Source organism: Arachis hypogaea, chromosome 10 (assembly GCF_003086295.3).
Source record: "Arachis hypogaea cultivar Tifrunner chromosome 10, arahy.Tifrunner.gnm2.J5K5, whole genome shotgun sequence".
In the NCBI taxonomy this organism is placed as follows: domain Eukaryota; kingdom Viridiplantae; phylum Streptophyta; class Magnoliopsida; order Fabales; family Fabaceae; genus Arachis; species Arachis hypogaea.
The window spans coordinates 85,723,555-85,730,612 of NC_092045.1; the positions used below are offsets into that span (position 1 = coordinate 85,723,555).

A 7,058-nucleotide genomic window follows, 5' to 3' on the forward strand; every position below is an offset into this window, starting at 1 on the left:
TTTGCATAAAAACTAATAAAAATATACTAAAAAGTAACTAAAACATACTAAAAACTACCTAAAAATAATGCCAAAAAGTGTATAAATTATCCGCTCATCAGAGATGAAAAAAAAATTTCGACTTATACCTTAGGGACCAAAATCGTACTTCACCCTTATTAATACTAACACCTAGTCAAGCATCTAATATCCATCAAATCAAATTTTTATTGATTAATTTTTATATGATACAAAAAAAATTATACCTCAATAGCTACAAAATCTATAAAGAGTATAACTCGAATGAATTAATTTAGAATATTCTCTATTTTTTATTTTAGTGTTTGAATTTTTACTAAAATTATGTAAGAGGAATAAAAAACTTGTTAGAAAAATAAAAATTTAAATTAAATAATACAACCACAATTCTCATTATATGTAGGTATAGATAAAATAATATCTTTTTTCTATTAAGAAATATTTAAATAATTTTTTATATTTAATTAAAAATTTGACATTTTATGATATTATGGTAAAAAATTTTTGATAAAAATAATATTAAAAGTATAAACAAAAATAAATTAAACGAAACAATAAAAAGTAAATAAATGATATATATTATAAAAAATATTTAATATTAATAATCCCATTTATATTTAAAAGTTTAAACTTGACTTTATATAATTAAATAATTAGATTATTATTTGTTATTATTATTATTTATTTTAAATTTATATAATATAATTTTTATCATTGTATTAATATTTAATAACATAAATATTTCTTACATGATTTTCTTTTGAAGTGTGGAGACAAATAAATTATTACAATGGAAGCAATTATTTACACACATATATAATTATTATTAATTTTTTAAAAATTCAATGGGGCAATTGCCCCCACACTAATATATGTAGATATGTCATTAGTGATCAAGCTCACCACACTTTTCACATGTTATCCTGAATATATATATTTTTTTGCCTTTGTTCCATTTGGTCCATCTTCAACATGATCACGTCTTCTTCTTTTTGTTGGGCGTCCAATAACCATTTTGAATTTGGGTGGGAGTGGAGTTAAGTAATCAGTCTTCTTCCAATATTTCTCACTGTTCCCCAGGTTGCGGCAATGGTTATAGGTGGCTCTAAAGCATCCATCTTAAGCCATTGGTGCACATAACTCTTTGGTCTATCACTTCTTTTTTAAATGGCCGTCATTGCATGCACACAAGGAAGACCTGTAAGAAAAAGGAAAATAATAATGTATGAATCGAAAAATAAAGTAATGTAACATAAAATATAGTAACATATAAAGTGTATTTTATACCTATCAACTACCACATATTGCAGATACATGTGCTCTTGCCTAAATGCACCCCAAGTTTTTTATTGTGTATTTGGACCTCAAATACATGACAATCATTGTCTCCAGTCTATTCAACAGTCCAATATCTTATTTTCTTTATAATGTCATCTAGTCTTTTTTGTTAAACTGAAGCTAAAGTGCCTGTGTATGTACTTAAGACCTTCTTGTCTAGCGATTCTTCTCATGATATAACAATGTAGCTCTTCCAACATTGTAAGAATGGCTTCCTTATGTAATGGACAATTTTGGCACTCCATATTTTAGTCATGTTATTAGTGATGCTGTCAAGCTTTATCCAATGGCTAAAGTGTGCTTTGACCCAACAAGAAGGCTGAAATTTGGCAAGATAAGCCCAAGCAGCCTCATTGATCCTCTTAAGCCTTTCATATTTTGTTGGAACTCAGTATCTGTACTACCTTTTGCACAAGCCCATATAATATTCTTTATTTGTTTGTCCTTGTATTTGTTTATAAAATTTTTTCAAATGTGTCTTACACAGTTTCGGTTCTGAGCATTGGGCATGACCTCTTGAAGGGCTAGAAGTAATCCCTGAGAAACAACAAGCATGCATAAATATTAATTAGAGTTTACTCACTACTATAAAATATAACACAAATGAACAAAAAAAGCAAACTAATTAAATATGGGTAAATACCTTCTGCTGGTATGAAATGAAGTTCCAACCTTTCACTATGCAACACCCTAAATCTTCTTGTAGCTTTGTCAAGAACTGTTCATATCCTGGGTCGAGCTGTCCGACCCAAGATGTTTTACAGACAAAGCGACCGACCTCTTCAGGTCTGGACAATCCGACCTTCTCTCAAAGAGCTCGGCCAAGTCACGAGAAAGCCCAAACAAAGGGCCCAAATAGAGGAACACGCCCCAGATCCTAAGGCAGCCCAAGCCTACAAGAGAAGGGCAGTTCCCTTGAAGATAAGATGACCTCACTTAAAGATAAAGATAAGATAAGATAACTAACTTATCTTATCCAAAAAGGTCACTCCACACCATTATAAATACACTAGAGCACCCAGGTATAACTCATACTCTGATTCTACTCAATACTTGCTTAATACCCTTGCTAACTTAAGCATTGGAGTCCCTTGCAGGTACCCTCCACCCTCTGGGGACGAAGGATTAGCACCATTACCAAGTCCAATAAAGTCAAATACGGCAACTCCAGCCTCCATCATCAAGTTGGACACAACAATTCCAACCAGCGCAGAAGATCTCGACCGAGATCGACCTATAATTTCAGGTAACCCTCGAAGCATTGGCGCCGTTGCCGGGTGATGAGCGGATAATTTGTATGCTTTTTGGCATTGTTTTTAGTATGTTTTTGGTATGATCTAGTTAGTTTCTAGTATATTTTTATTAGTTTTTAGTTAAAATTCACTTTTCTGGACTTTACTATGAGTTTGTGTGTTTTTCTGTGATTTCAGGTATTTTCTGGCTGAAATTAAGGGACCTGAGCAAAAATCTGATTCAGAGACTAAAAAGGACTGCAGATGCTGTTGGATTTTGACCTCCCTGCACTCGAAGTGGATTTTCTGGAGCTACAGAAGCCCAATTGGCGCGCTCTCAACGGCGTTGGAAGGTAGACATCCTGGGCTTTCCAGCAATATATGATAGTCCATACTTTGCTCAAGATTTGATGGCCCAAACCGGCGTTCAAAGTCACCCTCAGAAATCCCAGCGTTAAACGCTGGAACTGGCACCCAAATGGGAGTTAAACGCCCAAACTGGCACTAAAGCTGGCGTTTAACTCCAAGAAGAGTCTCTGCACGAAAATGCTTCATTGCTCAGCCCAAGCACACACCAAGTGGGCCCGGAAGTGGATTTTTATGTCATTTACTCATTTCTGTACACCTTAGGCTACTAGTTTTCTATAAGTAGGACCTTTTACTATTGTATAAAAAATCTTTTGATCACTTTAGATCTCTAGATCATCTTTGGACATTTTAGTTCTTAGATCATTGGGAGGCTGGCCATTCGGCCATGCCTAGACCTTATGCTTATGTATTTTCAACGGTGGAGTTTCTACACACCATAGATTAAGGTGTGGAGCTCTGCTGTACCTCGAGTATTAATGCAATTACTATTGTTCTTCCATTCAATTCCGCTTGTTCTTGTTCTAAGATATCACTTGTTCTTCAACTTGATGAATGTGATGATCCGTGACACTCATCATCATTCTCACCCATGAACAAGGTGACTGACAACCGCTTTTGTTCTACAAGCAACCAAGGCTCCAGTGAATATCTCTTGGGTTCTTTAACCGGAATCTTCGTGGTATAGGCGAGAACTGATGGCGGCATTCAAGAGAATCCGGAAGGTCTAACCTTGTCTGTGGTATTCTGAGTAGGATTCAATGATTGAATGACTGTGACGTGCTTCAAACTCCTGAAGGCGGGGCGTTAGTGACAGACGCAAAAGAATCACTGGATTCTATTCCGGCCTGATTGAGAACCGACAGATGAATTCCGCTATGCTGTGACAGAGCATATGCAATCGCTTTCACTGAGAGGATGGGAGGTAGCCACTGACAACGGTGAAACCCTTGCTTAAGCTTGCCATGGAAAGGAGTAAGAAGGATTGGATGAAGACAGTAGGAAAGCAGAGAGACGGAAGGGAAGGCATCTTCATGCGCTTATCTGAAGTTCCTACCAATGAATTACATAAGTATCTCTATCTTTACCTTTGTGTTATTTTCGTTCATCACCATATACATTTGAGTTTGACTGACTAAGATTTACAAGATGACCATAGCTTGCTTCAATACTAACAATCTCCGTGGGATCGACCCTTACTCGCGTAAGGTTTATTACTTGGACGACCCAGTGCACTTGCTGGTTAGTTGTGCGAAGTTGTGTAATGCCATGGTATTGAGCTACCAAGTTTTTGGGGTTCATGACCGGGGATTATGAGAGTTGTGAAAAAGTATTGTTCACAATTTCGCGCACCAAGTTTTTGGCGCCGTTGCCGGGGATTGTTCAAGTTTTGAGCAAGCTTTTGGTAACATCAGTGCCAAGGTCCGGCAACAACACCAATTTTTTGGCGTTATTGCCAGGGATTGTTCAAGTTTGGACAACTGACAGTTCATCTTGTTGCTTAGATTAGGTATTTATTTTTTTCGAAATTCTTGAAGATGAATTCTAGAGTTTCATGATGATTTGTTGAAATCTGGCTGGCTGAGAAGCCATGTCTAATCTCATTGGACCGAGGTTTCAACTTATCACCACAAGAGCTTGTTGATTTTTTATCAATCTTGCTTTTGGAGCAGTGATCTGCTAAGGCTTGGCTGGCCTTTGGCCATGTCTAGTGTTTTGGACCGAAGCTTTCTTTGAAAGCTTGGCTGGCTGTGAAGCCATGTCTAATTCCTGGACCGGAGTCTTAGACTAACATTGCACTGATTCCTGGAATTCTCATTAAGAATCTTGATATCTTTTTCCACTTAATTTTCGAAAAACACAAAAACATTTTACAAAATCATAAAATCCAAAAATATTTCTTGTTTGAGTCTAGTGTCTCATCATAAGTTTGGTGTCAATTGCATGCATTCATATGTCTAAGTGATCTTCAAGATGTCCTTGATGATTTACTTGCTCTGATCTTTGAATTCTATTGACTTGAGTGTTTTGTGTGTCTCATATGCATTTTCATTTTGTTAGTGTCAGTAGTATACAAACTGCTAAGTTTGGTGTCTTGCATGCATTGTTATTTGATTCTTGTTGCATTTTGGTTTGTCCTTATTATTAAAAATCCAAAAATATTTTTAATTTGTGTCTTTTCAAGTCAATAATACAGAGAATTGAAGATTCAGAACATACAGCAGAGGAATTGCACAGAAAAAGCTGGGCGTTCAAAACGCCCAGTGAAGAAGGACAGACTGGCGTTTAAACGCCAGCCAGGGTACCTGGTTGGGCGTTTAACGCCCAAAAGGGTAGCATTTTGGGCGTTAAACGCCAGAATGGATACCATTCTGGGCGTTTAACGCCAGGATGGCTAGAAGGGGGAGGATTTTGTTTTCAAATCAAATTTTTTTTCAAGTTTTCAAAGTTTTTCAAAATCAAATCTTTTTCAAATCAATTTTTCAATCAAATCTTTTTCTAAATCAATTTCTTTCCATTTTCAAAGATACTTACTATCAATTAATGATTTGATTCAACATTCCAAGTATGTTGCCTTTTCTGTTGAGAAAGGCTTAATGTTTGAATCATATCTTTTCTTGTTAGTCAAGTTTTTAATTTTCAATTCAAATCTTTTTTAAAATGTTTTTCAAATCATATCTTCCCAATCAAATCTTTTTAAAACTAAACATATCTTCTTAACCATATCTTTTTCAAAATAGTTTTCAATCAAATCTTTTTGATTTCTAATTTCAAAATCTTTTTCAAAAATCACTTGATTTCTTTTCCATTTTCATTTTCGAAAATTAAGTAATGTTTTTCCAAAAATGTTTTCAAATTTCCTACTTAATTTTCGAAAATCACTTCCCTCCTTCTCACATCCTTCTATTTATGGACTAACACTATCCCTTAATGCAAAATTCGAACTCAATCTCCTTTGTTAAGTTCGAATTTCCCACTTCTGTCTTCTACTCTTCTTTTCCTCTGACACCTAAAAGAATCTCTATACTGTGACATAGAGGATTCCACACTTTCTTGTTCCCTTCTCTTTCTTATGAGCAGGAGCAAAGACAAAGGCATTCTTGTTGAGGCTGATCCTGAACCTGAAAGGACCTTGAAGAGAAAGCTAAGAGAAGCCAAAGCACAACTCTCTTTAGAGCACCTGAACGAATTCTTCAAAGAAGAAGAACAAATGGCAGCCGAAAACAACAACAATGCCAACAATGCAAGGAAGGTGCTGGGTGACTTCACTGCACCTACTCCCGACTTCTATGGGAGAAGCATCTCTATCCCTGCCATTGGAGCAAACAACTTTGAGCTTAAGCCTCAATTAGTTTCTCTAATGCAACAGAATTGCAAGTTCCATGGACTTCCATTGGAAGATCCTCATCAGTTTTTAGCTGAGTTCTTGCAAATCTGTGACACTGTCAAGACTAATGGGGTTGACCCTGAGGTCTACAGACTAATGCTATTCCCTTTTGCTGTAAGAGACAGAGCCAGAACATGGTTGGATTCTCAACCTAAAGAAAGCCTGTACTCTTGGGAAAAGCTAGTCAATGCCTTCTTGGCAAAGTTCTTTCCACCTCAAAAATTGAGTAAGCTTAGAGTGGAAGTCCAAACCTTCAGACAGAAGGAAGGAGAATCCCTCTATGAAGCTTGGGAAAGATACAAACAATTAATCAGAAAGTGTCCCACTGATATGCTTTCTGAATGGAGCATCATAGGTATTTTCTATGATGGTCTCTCTGAACTGTCCAAGATGTCCTTGGATAGCTCTTCTGGAGGATCTCTTCATCTGAAGAAGACGCCTACTGAAGCTCAAGAACTGATTGAAATGGTTGCAAATAACCAATTCATGTACACTTCTGAAAGAAATCCTGTGAACAATGGGACTAGTCAGAAGAAAGGAGTTCTTGAGATTGATACTCTGAATGCCATATTGGCTCAGAACAAAATATTGACTCAACAAGTCAATATGATTTCTCAAAGTCTGTCTGGAATGCAAAATGCACCAAGCAGTACTAAGGAAGCTTCATCTGAGGAAGAAGCTTATGATCCTGAGAACCCTTCAATGGAAGAGGTGAA

General features: G+C 36.2%; 1 non-coding gene across 1 annotated transcript; it reads right to left on the reverse strand.

Annotated features, from left to right (window-relative positions):
* Positions 1 to 6,570: 6,570 nt before the first annotated feature.
* Positions 6,571 to 6,678, reverse strand: LOC112718800 (small nucleolar RNA R71). Its single transcript, XR_003161127.1, has one exon. It is a non-coding gene; the product is annotated as a small nucleolar RNA R71 (small nucleolar RNA).
* Positions 6,679 to 7,058: the final 380 nt, after the last annotated feature.